Below are 20,399 nucleotides of genomic sequence, written 5' to 3' on the forward strand. Positions count from 1 at the left end.
TTCAGAACAGTTCCAGTTCCTGCATCATCAGACCTTAGTCAATCTCGATTCTTGCACTTGCACACCTGAGTTCACCCCAGTTACTGCACCTTCACATCTCAGATCAGCACCAACTCCTGCACTATTACACCTCAGATCAGTCCCAATTCCTGCAGCATTAGACCTCAGGTAAGCTCCAATCCCTGCACCTTCACACCTCAGTTCCACACAATTCCTTCACCTTCACGCATCAGAACAGCCCCAGTTCCTGCAGTATCACACCTCTGATGAGACATAATTGCACATTTAGATCTCATCTAAGCCACTATTTCTGCACCTGCATGCATCAGATCAGACCAGATCCTGCACCTTCACATCTTAGATCTCTCCCAATTCCTGCACCATTAAACCTCAGGTCAGTCTCATTTCCTTCACAGCTCATATCAGTTCTGATTCTTTCACCATCAGATCTTAGGCCAGTCCCAATTTCTGTATCTTCACACCTCAGATCACCCCAATTCTTGCACCTTCATTCCTCAGATCACCCCAATTCTTGCACTTGCACATCTCAGATTAGCCCCCATTCCTGCACCATCACACCTAAAATGAGATCCAATTTCTGCACCTTCAGATCTCACGTAAACCCAATTCCTGCACCTTCACATCTCGGTTCTCCACAATTCCTGCACTTTCACACTTTAGATCAGCCCCAATTCCTGCAACATCACACCCCAGAGAATACCTAATTGCTGAACCTTTAGATCTCAAGTAAACCCCTATTAATCTAAGCCCCTACCTGCACACATCAGATTACCCCAAATCTTGCACCTTCACATCTAAGAGCAGTCCCAATTCCTGCCCCTTCATAACTCAGATCAGCCCCGGTTCCTGCAGCACCTTCACCTCAGAAGAGACTTAAAAGAGAAGTATAGGAATCATACTTACCTAGCTGGATGCAGCATCAGTCCGATGCTGCATATGTCCCTGCTGGCTCTAACACTGAGAACTAAGCGATTTAACACACCGTTGATCGCTCATCAGTCAGCAGCTCTCTGCTCTGCCCCCCACGCTTACTGGAGCGCTGGACTGTGGAGGGGGTGGGAGCAGTTGCCTCAGGCTCTCAGCGGCTTGCTGAGAGGCTGAGCCGGGTGCTGGTCGAAGCATGTGGGTGGATCCGGACTTCATCGTCGCAATCTTGCCCGAGCCTGGACTGGCTCTGTGACATCAGCAGACAGCAGGCTTCAGCTTTAGCTGTACTTTTCCTTTAACCACTTTCCGATGGGAGGGCGTACATGGACATCCTCCCATTTCAGTGGTTATACCGGGCTAATGCCTGCACCTACAGGCATCAACCCGGTATCGTTCTCTTCAACCGGCAATTCCCTGCACCGTAAGAACAATCATAGCGGCAGGTCAGCCAGTGCTTCTCCCGGCTCACCTGTACCATCGTGAGCCAGAGAAGGAATCCAGTGGCGGAAGAAGATGACCACCACTCATCTGTGACTCTCGGAGGTCCAGGTGCGGCGTTATGACATCACGCCCAGACTGGCAGTTGTAAATACTGCCGTGTACTCGGCTGGAAAGCCGAGATCCTCCTGGTTTTTTTTTTTGGGTCTCGGTCTTTCCAGCCTGGAGGAAAGATGTGGGGTCTTCTTGACCCCACATCTCTCCATAAAGAGGACCTGTCACGCACTATTCCTATTACAAGGGATGTTTACTTTCCTTGTAATAGGAATAAAAGTGATCAAAACATTTTTTTTCAAAGGGAAAGTATAAAAATCAAAAAACGAAAATAAAATAAACAATACAATTATATTTATTTTTAAAGCACCCCTGTCTCCGCATGCTCACATGCAGAAGCGAATGCATACATACGTCGTGCCCACACATGTAAACGGCATTCAATACACACATAGAGGTATTGGCGCAAACGTTAGAGCGAGAGCAATAATTCTATACCAAGATCTCCTCTGTAACTCAATGTAACTCAACGTAGATCTCCTCTGTAAAAAAACGTAAAGCATTGCCTATGGAGATTTTTGAGTACCGTAGTTTGGCGCCATTCCACGAGCGAGTGCAATTTATAAGCATGACATGTTAGGTATCTATTTACTCTGCATAACATCATCTTTCATACAAAAAAATTGGGATACCTTTAGTGTTTTTTCTTTTTAATTCATTACATTCCCCCCCCCCGAAAAAGCGTTTAAAAAATTGCTGCGAAAATACCATGTTGCAATGACCACCATTTTATTCCCTAGGGTCTCTGCTAAAAAACATTCCCCTTCTACCGCAGGTGGCCGGGCACTTGAAGGTATTAGATTGAGAAGGATAACTCAAGGTCAGGTTATGGGTATATGGGGTATCTCAGCCAATGGGCAGGGATTTTGATGAATCCCTTGGCCTGCTGGGAGGGCCTATATATTCGGGTGAGGTCAGGTGATCCAGGTTCTTGCGTGCCACCCAGACAGCCGTCTGGGTGGACGTGTGTCATATGCCCCGGGCTGCTAGGCCAGAGATTGGGCCTATTCCGGGGGCATCAGGCTGCCAGGCTGTGCGAGGGCCTATCCAGAAGTAAGAGGGCAGCACAGGGTTGGGACTGCGGCTTGCAGTCCAACCAAGAGTGACGGTTCTGCCGGCCAGAGAATCTGTCAGTGGTCAGAGGTAGAAGGGAAGTTATTGCCACAAAGGGACCAATCGCCTTTACCAGGGACCACAGTGGGTAACTGAAGCAAGTACCGGAGCAGTATTCTCACAGAACAGGCACGCTAGAGAATTGGGAAACTTCAGGCGGTAATCAAGTCAGGGACTCAACCAGCGGCGGTGACGCTTGCAGAGCAGCCTTGTAAGTCAAGCTAGGGACTGAGCTGGTCAGCAGGGGTGAAGCTTGAAGATATCCGAAGTGCCAAGCTAAGGACCCAGCAGGGAAGCGTGGGTGACGCTTGAGGGAAAAACCTTGAGGAGCTCAAGGGATTCAGAGTTAGTGAATCAGAGGGTCCAGTGAGAGACCAGGAGCTCAAGGGGCTGAAGAACTACAAGGAGAAGTTGTAGTACAGCTGAGGGAACTGTTACTTTGAGTTATTAGTTTGGTCACTGTTTAAGTACTGTTACCATAGGAGACAGTAATCCTGCACGTGCAGAAGTGGCACCTTGCTGGGGCCTTTCCCTGTACGGCTGTTCTCCTATTGAAGTCTCGGAGTCTGCCATTTGAAATTGCAACCACTTAAGGGTGTCCTGGCCCTAACCCTCTTTCCCCTACAAAATATAAAAAGGACTGTCAGAAATAAAACCTCTTTTACATCCAAGAAGTGTCTAGAGCCCAATGACTTTTAACACCTTTGCACCCACTAGGCTTCACAACCCACCACTTATTGAAGAATGTCAGCTATCTTTGGCCTTGAAGGTTCCCATTAGACTGGAAGAGGTCAGAGATCCTGCTACAAACATATATATTGTTTGGTTGTCCTGAGTAATTTTCTACAAAAAAAAAAATAGGATTTTTACATGTAGGAGTGAAGTGTTAGAATTGGCCCAGATGGGAAGTGGTTAATTTCTGCACCTTTAGATCTAATTTAAGCCCCTATTCCTGCACCATTACACATCAGATCACCCCAAGTCCTGCATCTTCAGATCTCAAATAAGCCCATTTTCTGCACCTCCGCACCTCAGATCACCCCAATTCCTGCAACTTCACACCTCAGATCACCCCAATTCCTGCACCTTCACACTTCAGATTAGTTCCAATTCTTGCACCATCAGACCTCAGTCCTAATTCCTGTATCTTTTAATTAATAGTTTCCAAAAGCTAGAATTATAAGTTCAAAATAAGAGCAAGCAGCCTGGAATGTGCGAGTCAACATCAGGGCCAAATCTAGCCTGTCTGATCTTGGGATGCAGTAAAAATTGCCAGGGGGCACAGTGTAGGGTCAGAAGTTTGTAGGGCAGTGTACAGAAGCCATTAGTTTGTAGGGCAGTGTACAGGGGCAACAGGGCAGAGGACAGGATCAATTAGGGCAGAGCACAGGGTTTAGAAGCACAGTGTACAGGGGTCAACAGGGCAGAGGACAGGGGTCAGCAGAGCATAAGACAGGGGTCAGCCAGTACTGTGTTTTGGCTTAGGTCAACAAGGCCCAGGCCTAGGGTGGCACTTTACGGGGGGGGGGGGTCATGAAAAAAAGCCCCCTCCCCCTCCTCCTGGCTCCTGCACACAGGACTGCCATCAGGGGAGTACAGCTGAATCCCGGGGCCCAGTGCCACAACAAGTTCCGGCACTAAGCTCCGGGAACTGGCCAGACAGGGATGCGCTAGCTTGGGCCGTCAGGGGTCCCACACGGCTTTCTGTGGTAGCTGACACCACTCTGCTCACTGACAGCCGCACACTGGGCTCACTGAGGATCCTCCTCCTCTGCTCCAATGTTTACATATCGTGTACACAGCCAGGAGGAGGAGGAGCCAAGGAGGAGGGACATGACTGCATTGCAAGAGCCACGCTACTGTTCTGGGGTCTGTGTATTGTTATCGAGGCCTCAAGAAAAGAAGGCACTTGGCAGGTTTACCTAAGGCGGCAACCAGTCCCCTTAGGCTGTGTTCCTCTCCCACAGGAAAAGACCCACCTGCTCTGTTTCTTTTTTTAATTCTTTATTTAAAGGTCAAGGAGTTATACAAAAACCATTATCAAAAAGAATGTTAAGGTACACAAACAAAAAACAGCTTAAGATACATCCCTACAGCAGTAATGTGCAACATACATCATATCAACTGGCATGTATGCACTAACCAACATAGTCAGCATGTACCCCATTCCGTAAGTCCGGATGCTTGATCTCAGGTCTCAGTAAACTCCCTCAAAATTTTTTGAGTTTGTTTTTTGAAGAGTATTACCATAAGGGTGAGAAAGAAAAAAAAAACTACAAAAGAGATAGAGATGGAGGAAGGGGGAAAGTAGAGAAAAAAAAAAAGGCGAGGGGGGAGGGGAGGCAGGGAAACTTCCCTGACTCGTTCACTCCACCGAGTGCTCCGCTGGCTGTGGTGCTAGTAGTGTCTGATCCCTATAGAAGAAATAGGGAGTCCAGGTCTTCCAGTATTTATCATGCTGCTCCTTTAAAGTCATAGTTAGATCCTCCATAACTTGGATATCTGCGATTCTCATCTTCCAATGTGAAATGGTAGGGGAACACGCACTTTTCCATAACGCTGAAATACAGGCTCTACCCGCAGTAAGCAAATGCCTTAGCAATGAATACTTACATTTTTTAGTTGACATCGGGGTGTCATTTAAGAGGTAGGCCACTGGGTTTTTCTCAAGTGAAACTCCGGTCAACGTTTTAATGGTAGATTCTACATCAGTTCAGAAATCATTCAATTTTGGGCACTCCCAAAAAATGTGCAAAAGGGTCCCCACAGACTCCTCACAGCGCCAACAAGTATCCAGAACCTGTGGATACATTTTATGCAATTTGGCAGGAGTTCTGTACCACCGTGTAAGTAGCTTATACCCTCCCTCCTGGTATCTGCTAGTCAGGGACGCCTTGTGAGCAAAAAGTATTATCTTGTCTTCCTGCGGCTTAGAGAAAGTGATTTGTAAGTCATTCTTCCATTGTTGTAAAAAGATTAAGTCTGATCTCTCCACTTGGTTCATTAAAAGCGCATAAAAATGCGATAATGAATGAGGAAGCTGATTGCCCTCCACACAAATCTGCTCAAGTGACGTTAGCTGACGCAGGAATTGGTGATCTGCGAAGGTAAGCGAAGGTAAGCATTTAGTTGTGCCCTTCGAAGAAAGTCAAGCTCATTGTGAAATCGGGTCTTGACCTCACCACTAAACAGAAGCCTATTGTTTACTGTGAAATGCATGGGTCGGAAAATGTTTTGTCTCCTAAGCATGTGAAATTGCGGGTCTGTCAGGCCCGGCGAAAAGACGTATGATGCCAATATTGACGTGAGAGGACTCGGGTCAGGTGAATAAACAGACATGGTCCTAAAAAGGTGTTTCACTATCAGCTCCCACCGTAGGATGTAAAGTAACTGTCGTGGGACAGTCCTGTCGAGGAGACCAGGGCAATCCTGCCAGGGCAGAATCAATGGTCGTTTTTTCTAGATCAACCCACAGTTTGGGTTCTGATTGTACACACCATTCCATTACTCTGGTTAAATGCACAGCTTCATAATACCTCACCGAGTCTGGAAACCCTATACCCCCTCTTGTTTTAGGCAGTGTCAAAATGGATCTACGTAATCGCGGCAGCTTACCTACCCAGACAAAGAGAGTAAACCTCCCCCTCAACTCTGTGAAATAACTTCTGGGGAGTTTAATTGGCAGTGTTTGAAAAAGGTAAATTAATCTTGGAATTATATTCATCTTTAGAATACTCGAACGGCCAAACCAGGTAAAAGTCTCCTTATCCCACCGTAGGAGGATCTGATTTGAGAGTATGAAGAAGGGGTGAAAAATTTAGTTTGAAGATCCTATGAAGGCCACATGGAATGTTGTGTCCCAGGTACCGTACGTGGGAATTCGTCCACTTAAATTTAAATGATTGGCTCAGTTGCTGCTGGGTCGCAGCCGATAGTTCAGCCCCCATCGCTTCTGATTTAATGTAATTAATTTTATAATTGGACAAATGGCTATAGCTGCTGAGTTCTGCTAAAAGGGAGGGAAGTGAGACTGAGGGAGACGTAATGAAGAAGATTAAATCATCTACATAGGCCGCAACTTTGTGTGTGTTGGCCTTGGTTGTTATCCCCTTAATGTCTGGGTGGGTTGTAATGGTTCTCAAGAAGGGTTCTAGGGTTAATATGAAAATCAGGGGTGAAAGCAGACAGCCTTGGCACGTCCCATTGCGTATATGAAAAGCATCTGTTAAAACGTTCTTAACTTTCACCCGCGCAGAGGGCTAAGAGTATAACGCATTCAGCCATCGACGCATCCCAGCTCCCAATCCTATATGCTCCATTGTGGAGTGTAGGAACATCCAGTCCAACCTATCGAATGCCTTCTCTGCATCCACAGAGAAGAGCACCAGGGGAGAATGAGTAGACTGGGCATAGTGAACTGCACCGATAACTCTCTGCGTGTTGTCCCTGCCCTCTCTACGAGGGGTAAACCCTGCTTGGTCAAGGTGAACTAACAAAGGGATATGAGGGAGCAACCTATTCGCTAGGATCTTAGTGAAAATCTTTAGGTCAACGTTTAAAAGGGAAATCGGCCTATAGCTGGCAAATTGAGCTGGGTCCTTACTATCTTTGGGAATCACTGTAACGTGTACCTGTAACCCAACATCAGGGATATCTTGCCCATCTCTCAAGGAGTTGTACGCCGACACAAAATGTGAAGCCAAAATTAGACACAAACGTCTTGTAATGTGATATAGGTCTTAGCTCTAGTGGTCGGAAGTGCATTCGCCAGGATTTTACCAGGTTTATTACCGAATTCATAAAACATTCTCCTACAGCGGACAAGGTTCGCTTTGGCCTGTTCTGTTAATAATTAATTTAGCTTATCTCTTAATTCTGAAAGTTTGTCTCTGTATGTGCATCTAGCGAGGTCTTATGAATTTGTTCCAGTTTGTGGATGTCAGAGAGTAAGGTATCAATTTGTTCCGTAAGGAGTTTTTTACGACGGGATCCTAGTTTGATAAACGCGCCGAGGATTACACATTTATGAGCATCCCATAAGTTTAACGGGGAAGTGTCCTCCGTATCACTGATTGAGAAGTAGGCCAGTAAGTCATTAGTGAGTTGATTTTTATATAAGGGATCGTGCATAAGGGTTTCATTTAGCTCCCATTACCATTATTGTGGTCTCCCCCTACCCAGCTCCAGAACACATTGGGTCGGGGTATGGCCCGATATAGTGAATGTGCCTGTACTAGCAGATGAGAGAAAGGGAAGAGCATTCTGTGAAACCAATATATAATCTAATCTGGTATAAATTTTGTTAGAAGGGGAATAAAAAGTGTAATCCCTATTTTGCGGATGAGTAGTTTGTCAACTATCAATCAACTGCTCTGTTTCTCAGAGTATTTGTACAGCTTCCCAGCAACCTTCAGGTCCACCCTCTCTGGTATAGGCCAGGGCTGTATAAATATTCCTGTTGCCTTGCTCCACACCTATGTTCCAAAAGGATCCACAGTTCTCTGTAAAGCAGAGAGAGCAATCATACCAGCAGCAAGTGAAACACTGAACAGATCTAACTAATCACACAGTTCCACTGATTACAGTGAGTACAACTAAATTTGCCTAACAACAAAACAGCAGCTCCATTGGATACAGTGAACCAGAACTAAATTTATCTAATCCTAGCACCCATCTAGGAGGGTGCTACAAGTATATAAAGTATGATCAGGAGTATGTCTAGGGCAGCTTTTCTGAACTATTTCAACACAGAGGAACTTTTAAAATACCTTTTCAGTCTCAGGGAACCCCTGCTAAATATGAGTATATCTGCAACTCACGGTTCATTAGTATGATAGTCAGTGGGAAAAACCTTCCTTACATAGGGAAGAATTACCCCCTTACAAATAGCTAAAAAGATCAATGGTGTCAGTGGGAACTTATCTGTGAGGAAAAAATTGCTAATTGCTTAAGGAAACCCCTAGCAACCTCTTGAGGAGCCCAAAGGTTCTATTTAACCCTGGTTGAGAAACCCTGATGTAGCACCCTGATGTTTAGGCAGGGTTGCTATCAAATTTAGTTATATTTAGTTATATATGGCGATAGTTGCCATGGCCAATTGTTAGGAGATCAATTGATTCCTCTCTAAATCTGGACTTGTTACACCCTTTCTCTTCTGTCACTGGGTGGCGCTATGCTAGTAACATTGGATAAGACAGGGGCTTTGCAAGCTTAGGCATGAATGGATGGGGTGTCTCAGCCAATGGGCAGGGATTTTCTTTGGGTGGAGTCAGGTGATCAGGGTTCTGTACCACCTGTATGGCTGTCTGGGTGGATGTGAATGATGCTGCCCAGACTGCTAGGCTGGAAGCCTGAGGCCTATCCCAGGGACATTTGGCTGCTAGGCTGCCTGAGGGCCTTTCCAGGAGTGGGAGAGCAACATAGGGTTGGGACTACTGGCTTGTAGTCCAACCAGAAGTAGCGATTCAGCCGGATGCGGAACCAGCTGTGGTCGGAGGTAGAAGGGGAAGCCGTCGCCACTAAGGGACCATTCACTGTGAGTAAGCTGAAGCCAGTACCAGAGCAGTCTTCTCACCAGCAGTGAAGTGAAGAAGCGGGAAAACTTCAGTGAGTGCCAAGCCAGGGACCCAGTGTGACAGCAGAGGTGACGCTTGCGGAGCATCAGTGGGTGCCAAGCCAGGGACCTAGTGTCCAGCTGGAGACCTTCGCCTGTATAGCTGTCTTCCTATAGAAGTCTCGGAGTCTGCCAATTATCATTGTATCTACTTAAGGGTGTCCTGGCCCTAACCCTCTCTCCCACAGTTCTGTTCAAGAGACAATAAGTCTCTTTGCATTCAAAAAGTGTCTGACGCCCACCAATTCATCTTGGATTACACCCATCATGCCTTGTAACCCACTCTACACAGAAGGATGTCAGCTGTCCCTAACTCTGGAGGTCACCAAGTCCCCTCAAGGGACTCTGGACTTTGCTACACTGGTCTAGGGTATACACTGTGCAGAGTAGTGGTCAACTTACATTGGTGGTCAGTGGAGAAGTGTCCCTGACATAGGTGGTCATGGGGAAATGCCTTTTTATATTGGTGGTTTGTGGAATAGCGTCCTTTTAGACTGGTGATCAGTGACAAGTGCCTGCCTTGTTTCATTGATAATCCTTAGTGCAGCACCCCCTAACATTGCTGGATAGTGGAGAAGTGCCCCTTTACATTAGTGGTCAGTGATGAAGTTCCTCTTTTACACTTGTGATCAGTGTAGAGGGGCCAATGTACATTGGTAAGCATTAGAGAAAGTCTCCCTTTATATTGGTGGTCAGGAAATATGTGTCCCTAGTATAGGTGATCAGTAGAGAAGTGACATTGGTTGTCTGTGGAATAGTGTCTTCTTAAACTAGTGGTCAGTGAAGAAATACTCCCTTACATTGGGTATCATTGGTAAAGTGCTGTCAGTGGTGAAGTGCCCCTTATTTTAGTGGTTGTGGTGAAGCAACCTTTTTCATTGATGGTCATTAAAGTGCTGATTTACATTGGTGGTCAGTGGAAAAGAACCTCTTGGTCACATTGGTGGCCAGTGGTAGAGTGCCCCCTTATATTGGAGGTCATTGCAGTGTCCCCTTTTGTTGGTGGTGAGACTAATGCCCCGTACACACGATCGGACTTTCCGACAACAAAACCGTTTGTTCGAAGGATGTTGGATCCAACTTGTCTTGCATACACACGGTCACACAAATGTTGGCCAACAATTACGAATGTCAGAACGTGGTGACGTACAAGACGTACGACAAGCCGAGAAAAAAGAAGTTCAATAGCCAGTGCGGCTCCTTCTGCTTGATTCTGAGCATGCGTGAACTTTTGTGCGTCGGACTTGTGTACACACGATCGGAAATTCCAACAACAAAGTTTTGTTGGTGGAAAATTTAAGAACCTGCTAGCAAACATTTGTTGGCAGAAAGTCCGACAGCAAATGTTCGATGGAGCATACACACGGTCGGACTTTCTGACAACAAGCACACATCCAACATTTCCCGTCGGAAAATCTGACCACGTGTATGCGGCATTAGTGTAAGTGGTTATACAGTGGGGACGGAAAGTATTCAGACCCCCTTAAATTTTTCACTCTTTGTTATATTGTAGCCATTTGCTAAAATCATTTAAGTTTCCTCATTAATGTACACACAGCACCCCATATTGACAGAAAAACACAGAATTGTTGACATTTTTGCAGATTTATTAAAAAAGAAAAACTGAAATATCACATGGTCCTAAGTATTCAGACCCTTTGTTCAGTATTTAGTAGAAGCTAAATCTAATACAGCCATGAGTCTTTTTGGGAAAGATGCAAGAAGTTTTTCACACCAGGATTTGGGGATCCTCTGCCATTCCTCCTAGCAGATCCTCTCCAGTTCTGTCAGGTTGGCTGGTAAACGTTGGAGGACAGCCATTTTTAGGTCTCTCCAGAGATGCTCAATTGGGTTTAAGTCAGGGCTCTGGCTGGGCCATTCAAGAACAGTCACGGAGTTGTTGTGAAGCCACTCCTTTGTTATTTTAGCTGTGTGTTTAGGGTCATTGTCTTGTTGGAAGGTAAACCTTTGGCCCAGTCTGAGGTCCTGAGCACTCTGGAGAAGGTTTTCATCCAGGATATCCCTGTACTTAGCCGCATTCATCTTTCCCTCAATTGCAACCAGTCGTCCTGTCCCTGCAGCTGAAAAACACCCCCACAGCATGATGCTGCCACCACCATGCTTCACTGTTGGGACTGTATTAAACAGGTGTTGAGCAGTGCCTGGTTTTCTCCATACATACCACTTAGAATTAAGGCCAAAAAGTTCTATCTTGGTCTCATCAGACCAGAGAATCTTATTTCTCACCATCTTGGAGGCCTTTAGGTGTTTTTTTAGCAAACTCCATGCAGGCTTTCATGTGTCTTGCACTGTGGAGAGGCTTCCGTCGGGCCACTCTGCCATAAAGCCCCGACTGGTGGAGGGCTGCAGTGATGGTTGACTGTCTACAACTTTCTCCTGACTGCATCTCTGGAGCTCAGCCACAGTGATCTTTGGGTTCTTCTTTACCTCTCTCACCAAGGCTCTTCTCCCCTGATAGCTCAGTTTGGCCAGACGGCCAGCTCTAGGAAGGGTTCTGGTTGTCCCAAACATCTTCCATTTAAGGATTATGGAGGCCACTGTGCTCTTAGGAACCTTAAGTGCAGCACAAATTTTTTTTTGTAACCTTGGCCAGATCTGTGCCTTGTGTGGGGCTTTCCTAATCAGGTCCAATCAGTATAATCAAACACAGCTGGACTCAAATGAAGGCGTAGAACCATCTCAAGAAAGATCAGAAGAAATGGACAGCACCTGAGGTAAATATATGAGTGTCACAGAAAAGGGTCTGAATACTTGGGACCATGTGATATTTCAGTTTTTCTTTTTTAATAAATCTGCAAAAATGTCAACAATTCTGTATTTTTCTGTCAATATGGGGTGCTGTGTGTACATTAATGAGGAAAAAAAATGAACTTAAATGATTTTAGCATATGGCTGCAATATAACAAAGAATGAAAAATTGAAGGGGGTAGTGAATACTTTACATCTGACACGAGTCAGATGTATATCTGACACGAGAGGCTATGCTGTTTCTGCAGTGCTGGCTCTGCCGAATCACTTTGGCCTATGTAGGTTTGTATGAGAAATTCCCTTTGTGCAGCACTTCCTGCAAGCCACCTTGGCGTTGATAGATTGAGGGAAATCAGCAAGATATCTGTGGCAGATGTTTGAGGTGCTTGTATCTAGCAATGTTCATGTTTTGTGTAAACAAGAGTACAACATATTAGTGTTTGCAAAGACTAGAAAGTTTTGTAGTGACACACCGACAAAGCCTTCTACGCTGCATGTGTCCCCCCTCACCCCCCTTATACTTACCTGAGCCCGATCCTGATCCAATGATGTGCATGGGAGAGCTCTCCTGGCTCTGTCCCGCCTAACTGCACAGATTGATAGCAGCAGATGCCATTGCAATGGATGCAAACAAGGAGGTTTAGGAGCGAGCCAGCACGAAGATTTAGGCTGGGTTCACACTGGTCCGACAAACGCTCCGACATTGGGAGCTCATGTCGCATGACGTGTGAAATTTAATGTTTCCCTATGGGAGCCGTCCTAACTGGTCCGACACAAGTCGTTCCGACTTTAGAAATGCTCCCTGTACTACTTTGGTCCGACTTTGATCCTACTTCAGCCTATTGACTATCATTGAAGTCGGATCAAAGTCGGATTGCCGTCTTGCATGATCCGACTTCGGCACGCGACTTGTGCTCAGATGTTCTTGAGGGGGAACTCCGCGCCAAATTTTAAATAAAAAAACGGCATGGGTTCCCCCTCCAAGAGCATACCAGGCCCTTGGGTCTGGTATGGACCTTGAGGGGAACCCCCTACGCCGAAAAAACGGCGTGGGGGGTCGCCCCTAATCCATACCAGACCCTTATCCGAGCACGCAGCCCGGCCGGACAGGAATGGGGGTGGGGACGAGCGAGCGCCCCCCCCCTCCTGAACCGTACCAGGCCGCATGCCCTCAACATGGGGGGTGGTGCCTTGGGGGAGGGGGCGCGCTGCGGCCCCCCCACCCCAAAGCACCTTGTCCCCATGTTGATGAGGACAAGGGCCTCTTCCCGACAACCCTGGCCGTTGGTTGTCGGGGTCTGCGGGCGGGGGCTTATCGGAATCCGGGAGCCCCCTTTAATAAGGGGGCCCCCAGATCCTGGCCCCCCACCCTATGTGAATGAGTATGGGGTACATCGTACCCCTACCCATTCACCTAGGGAAAAAGTGTCAATTAAAAAAAAACACTACACAGATTTTAAAAGTAATTTATTAGACAGCTCCGGGGGTCTTCTTCCGACTTCGGGGGTCTCTCCGGTTCTTCTCCGCGCTCTCCGGGTCTTCTGCCGGGCTCCTCCGCTATTTTCTGCTCTTTTGCTATAGCAGAGGAGCCCGGTCTGCTGCCTTCTTCTCTTCGGGGGTCTCTCCGGTTCTTCTCCGCGCTCTCCGGACCTTCTGCCGGGCTCCTCCGCTCTCTTCTGCTCTTTTGCCGCTCTTTTGCTATAGCGAAGGAGCCCGGTCTTCAATCTTCTGCCTTCTGCCTTCTGCTCTCTTCTCCTGATGTTGACACGACGCTCTCTGGGGCTGGAATGCACTCTGAGCGCTCCGCTCTGACTTATATAGGTGGTGACCACGCCCCCTTATGCCGTCACAGTCCCTGGGCATGCTGGGACTATGACGGCATAAGGGGGCGTGGTCATCGGGTGATGACCACGCCCCCTAAAACGTCACAGTCCCAGCATGCCCAGGGACTGTGACGGCATAAGGGGGCGTGGTCACCACCTATATAAGTCAGAGCGGAGCGCTCAGAGTGCATTCCAGCCCCAGAGAGCGTCGTGTCAACATCAGGAGAAGAGAGCAGAAGGCAGAAGATTGAAGACCGGGCTCCTTCGCTATAGCAAAAGAGTGGCAAAAGAGCAGAAGAGAGCGGAGGAGCCCGGCAGAAGGTCCGGAGAGCGCGGAGAAGAACCGGAGAGACCCCCGAAGAGAAGAAGGCAGCAGACCGGGCTCCTCCGCTATAGCAAAAGAGCAGAAAATAGCGGAGGAGCCCGGCAGAAGACCCGGAGAGCGCGGAGAAGAACCGGAGAGACCCCCGAAGTCGGAAGAAGACCCCCGGAGCTGTCTAATAAATTACTTTAAAAATCTGTGTAGTGTTTTTTTTTAATTGACACTTTTTCCCTAGGTGAATGGGTAGGGGTACGATGTACCCCATACTCATTCACATAGGGTGGGGGGCCGGGATCTGGGGGCCCCCTTATTAAAGGGGGCTCCCGGATTCCGATAAGCCCCCGCCCGCAGACCCCGACAACCAACGGCCAGGGTTGTCGGGAAGAGGCCCTTGTCCTCATCAACATGGGGACAAGGTGCTTTGGGGTGGGGGGGCCGCAGCGCGCCCCCTCCCCCAAGGCACCACCCCCCATGTTGAGGACATGCGGTCTGGTACGGTTCAGGAGGGGGGGGGCGCTCGCTCGTCCCCACCCCCATTCCTGTCCGGCTGGGCTGCGTGCTCGGATAAGGGTCTGGTATGGATTGGGGGCGACCCCCCATGCCGTTTTTTCGGCGTAGGGGGTTTCCCTCAAGGTCCATACCAGACCCAAGGGCCTGGTATGCTATTGGAGGGGGAACCCATGCCGGTTTTTTATTTAAAATTTGGCGCGGAGTTCCCCCTAATACCAAACAATGCCGGGCATTGGCGGGGATCCAAGTCGGATCCCCGTTCATTGAAAGTCGGACACATGCCGGCTTTATATCGCAGGGCAAAGTCGGATCCAAAGTAGGACGGCTGTCGTGTCGCACCAGTGTGAACCCAGCCTTACCTTAAAACGAAGCCCTTCAGTGGCACGCTGTCACTGCTGCAGAGGCTTCCATCTTCACCCAGTCTTCCTTCTGGATTTGCAGACTTCAGCGTTTGACTGGCTGAGCCGTGATCATGTCTTGGCACACAGCTATGAAGGAATGGCACGGTATGCCGATCCTTCAAAGCGTATGTGCTGGTGACGTCACCGGCTACTGCTTGCTAGAATATCTCCTAAACAGTATAGGAGTTTAGGAGATATTCATTTTACCTACAGGTAAGCTTTATTATAAGGGGGAAAGACGTGCTGATGTCACAGTGATACGCGCAAGTCCCAGAACCAGGGGTTGCTATCGAGAGCCGGCCGGCTCGATGTTTTAGAGTGCATGTGATGCTTTTAAAATGTAAGTGCAATACTTTTTAACTTTTAACAAATTAAATATCCAATGGTTTTACGCTATGGAAGCCTTTTATTACTCTCTTTTGGGAAATATCTGGTAAAACACACCTGTATGTGTGCAAAGAGGCCCGGGCTGAGTATCAAGCCACAGGCGTGTGTGATCTCCTATAACTAAGAGATCAACAGGAGTCGGTAAGCGGCAGTGTGTGTGGAGGTGAAAGGCAGACCTTTTCTCTTATCACCATTCTTGATTGCATCGTGTGACACTTTCACAGTGGAGACCAACTAGCAATTTGAATGGACTATTTATAATATGCAATCTGATCATTTTATTTTTTTATTTTAATAAGGTTGAATTATCTTATTTCTTAGCACGGACTCACTTTATAGCACAACTTGGTATTGGGAATTTATTATAAGCTTACCTGTAGGTAAAAATGAAAAAACTGAGTTTACTACCACTTTAAGCCTTCTAATGCCCTGTACACACGGGCGGACTTTTCGACCGACCTTGTCCGCCAGAACGAATCCGTCGGACAATCCGACCGTGTGTGGGCTTCATCGGACTTCCGACGGACCTTTTCGGTCAAAAATCCAACGGACTTTAGATTTGAAACATGTTTTAAATCTTCCCGCTGGAACTCCGCCGGACCCAGTTCCTATCGGGAAATCCGCTTGTCTGTATGCTGGTCCGACAGACCAAATATGACGCAAGGGCAGCTACAGCACCTGCCCGCAAGAATATTTCCAGCGCGATCCTACCGCGCTAGGTTCTCGGCGACAGGATACTGTAAATCTCATGCTCACTGCAGTAGGAAAAACACATTTTCCTATTGCAGCGAGGCGACAATGTCCCTTAGGTCTGGAATGGATTTTAAGGGGAACCCCCTACACCGAAAAAACGGCGTGGGGGTCCCCCCAAAATCCATACCAGACCATTACCCAAGCACGCAGCCCGTCCAGTCAGGGAAGGGGGTGGGGACGAGCTAGCGCTACCAGGCCGCATGCCCTCATCATGGGGGGTGGGTGCTTTGGGGCGGGGGGGCGCCTGCGCCCCCCCACCCCAAAGCACCTTGTCCCCATGTTGATGAGGACAAGGGCCCCTTCCCGACAACCCTGGCCGTTGGTTGACGGGGTCTGCGGGCGGGGGGCTTATTGGAATCCGGGAGCCCCCTTTAATAAGGGGGCCCCCAGATCCCGGGCTCCCCACCCTATGTGAATGAGTATGGGGTACATCGTACCCCTACCCATTCACCTGGGGAAAAAAAGTGTCAATAAAAAAACACACTAGACAGGTTTTTAAAGTAATTTATTAGGCAGCTTCGGGGGTCTTCTTCCGACTTCAGAGGTCTCTTCCGACTTCTCTGCTTTCTCCGGCCTCTTCTCCGCTCCCTCCGGCCTCTTCTCCCAGTGTCCGGTTCTTCTCCCGCTCTCCGGTTCTTCTGCCGGGCCCCTCCGCTATCTTCTGCTCTTTTGCCGCTCTCTTGCTAGCGGTGGCCCGGTCTTCTCCATTGTCTTGTTCCCTCTTCTCTTCTTCCGATATTGACACAACGCTCTTTCCCGCTGTAATGGTGTGTGCACAGTGCGCAACGACCTATATAGGCATGGGGCGTGGTCACCGGGTGTTGTCATCCGGTGACCCCACCCCTTATGATGTCACAGTCCCGGGGCATGATGGGACTGTACCCCATACTCATTCACATAGGGTGGGGGCGGGATCTGAGGGCCTCCTTATTAAAGGGGGCTCCCGGATTCTGATAAGCTCCCCGCCCGCAGACCCCGACAACCAGCAGCCAGGGTTGTCGGGAAGAGGCCCTTGTCCTCATCAACATGGGGACAAGGTGCTTTGGGGGGTGAGGGGCGTGGAGGGGCCTCCACCAAAGCACCCACCCCCCATGCTGAGGGCATGCGGCCTGGTACGGTTCAGGGGGGGGCGCTCGCTCGTCCCCACCCCCTTTCCTGACCGGCCAGGCTGCGCGCTCGGATAAGGGTCTGGTATGGATTTTGGGGGACCCCATACCGTTTTTTTGGCATGGGGGTTCCCCTTAAGATCCATACCAGACCTAAGGGCCTGGTATGCTCTGCGACGGGGCTCGCAAGGTGTCAATCTCGCCGATAAAAGCGGTGAGATTGACTTCCTTTTCTAGTCCCGTCGTACCTCATCACGTTCAAAATGAACGGACTTTAGTCCGTGTGTGTGGGCAAGTCCGTTCAATCGGAAGTCCACCGTAACTCCGTCGAAAGTCAGTCAGGAAGAAAAGTCCGGTCGTGTGTAGGCAAGTCCGTTCGTTCAGAAAGTCCGTTGGAAGTCCGCCGACAGTCCGTCGGGAAGACCGTTGGACTTAGTCTGCCGGAAAGTCCGTTCATGTGTACAGGGCATAAAGATTAAACCTGAGAAGCTGGCAGAGTTCACAGAAGATTTTGATCAGCACTTTAGAATGCTACACTATAAGGACATGATTTATTTTGATATATGGCATATGGTGCTAAACTGAGGGATGATCATTCGAACTAAAGGAGAGAGTATTAAAAGGAGAAAGCAGTGATGGGTGTTTAAACAGCCCTCTATGACTTACTTATACCGCGTACACACGAGCGGAATTTCCGTCAGAAAAAGTCTGATGGGAGCTTTTCATCGTATATTCCGACCGTGTGTATGCCCCATCTGACTTTTTCCGTTGAAAATTCAGATGGACTTAGATAGAGAACATGTTCTATATTTTTCCGACGGAACTAATTACTATCGGAAAAAACGCTCATCTGTATGCTGTTCCGATGAGATTAGCAGAAGGAGCCCAAAGGCTATTGAACTTTTTCTAGTGCCGTCGTACGTGTTGTACGTCAGACTTTGGTGTGACCGTGTGTATGCAAGATAGCTTGAGCGGAATTCCGTTGGAATTCCGTCGGAGAAACCTTCAGAGTTTATTCCGACAGCAAAACCGCTCGTGTGTACGCGGCATTAGAGATAAGGAGTCCTAAAAATCTGGTGAGTGAGCTGCACTACAGGCACTAAGTGGTATGAAGGTGATTTGTGCTGTGAATAGGATTGCACATTACAGTATATCACTGTGGAATAAGTGGTTGCTTTTGGAAGATGGACTGAACTTGAAAGGACTGTGTTATAAATTGTACATTTGTGGACTTTCCACTATTTATTTATCGCTTTTTGCCACAAACAATATAGCATTAATATTAAATTTAGGAGTGGTGAAATCATAGCACAGTGTCTCCTGGCATGTCCTGTACCATGTAACATGTCATGAAGGCTTGTTTTAGTTGTATTTGATGTACGTGCAATATATTTTTTAATACATCCATCATCTTTAGTGATTTTACACTGTTGGAGGCATTTTTTCCTGCATATGGAGATCTCAATCAGGCATTTGAATAGGAGTGTGGCATTTACAGCAGCTCTTCAATACTATCTCTGAGCTTATTTGCCAAACACGAGCGTGAATGGTGACATCATTTGGTGAGTCTGTTTTCTAATGGAATTAAACTCCAATTTTTACTGTGGTGGAGGAATTGGTGTGAATTACATTTTTGCACATCTTTTGCACTTCTCAAGAGGACTGTTGTTTATGTTTGATGTGGAATTGCAAGATATTTTCAAAAATTTTTTTCATGGACATTTATTTATGATTAGATGTGTTTTAACACATTTTTTGTTAACCTACTTTTGAGTTGTTAACAAACTTTTTATGAGCGCTATTGTGAATTAGCCATTTATGTGCACTTCACTTATTTACGTTTTCACCTGTTGGTTAATGTAATTGATAATTAATAAAATTATCACATATACAGGAACACTATGACATTTATATATATTTTTTTTATAATTTCATAAGATTTACTGGTGTAATTATAGCAATTGGGGTATTAGGTATTGATAGCAGCATGGTGAAAAGGGAGCACTGGTTATCTATATTAATATAAGAAAATGTGGCAATGCATTGTTACAAAATATGCTGCCAAGTTGCAGTGATATATTTTATGTTGCAGCATTTTTTTTTTTTTTTTTAATGAAGATCAAGACATTCCAAAAATACAGCTGTAATGTCATAATTCACATTTCCAATCATAGCATATACAACCTGTTCCACTTATAGTCAATGATGGCATCCTGCTGGACAGTAGCATGAAGTCATAATCAAATAATGAGGTGAATTATCAAGATAAGATACAAGGATTAGGGAATTGCATACATTTTATAAAGGACTGACCTATCGTACATTTGAGCTGGTCAAAAATCACTGGGCATTTACCACCTCTATGCCCAATCCTAGTGCTTCAGTGCCCCTGGGGCGCACAGGTGCAGCACCCAGCCCCACTGCCTGTCAAAGTCTATGACAGAATGAAATATGCTGCATCTGGATAGGGGCTGAATGCTGCACCAAGTGATACTGGCAATTAGGGCCCTATGGGTTCAAGGATATATGCCCCAAATGAAGGAATTCTATAGAGGAATACCTCTGCGCAGTCATTGCTTTTTTGTATGCACAAAGCTGGGTCACCTTTTGGTACCCTAGTATCTTTTCTCTTACCTGAACTTCCTCCATCTATCCACTAGAAGTCCCAATTCTACCAGTACACCACAAGATGCCGCACTACCTTTAACACTCCACAAGATGTCTCTTGTTCACTATCTCTGATGTCATTGTCCCAGCGCTGAAAGCGTATCAGGAGGAGATCATGTAGAAAATAGGTACTGAAGAGACGAGAAGTCAAAGATTAATACAAATTAATGCAAATGGACTAGTTCGAACCACCAGGTCATGTTTTCCCTTACTTCCAGCACATGTGTTGAAGTTTTAAGTCAGGGTCAAAATAATCAGCAGCAATCCAAAGTGGCTTGCCTATCATTATCTGGTTATACACTACTGTGCAAAAGTTTATAGAAGGTGTGAAAAAATGCTGTAAATCAAGAATGCAGAATGCAAAGACTGTACAATCAGGATCTATAGTGTATGGCCAGCTTTAGATCTACCAACGACTATGTAGTACGGGGGACT

The sequence above is a fragment of the Aquarana catesbeiana genome, linkage group LG04 (genome assembly GCF_042186555.1).
Source record: "Aquarana catesbeiana isolate 2022-GZ linkage group LG04, ASM4218655v1, whole genome shotgun sequence".
Classification (NCBI taxonomy): Eukaryota; Metazoa; Chordata; class Amphibia; order Anura; family Ranidae; genus Aquarana; species Aquarana catesbeiana.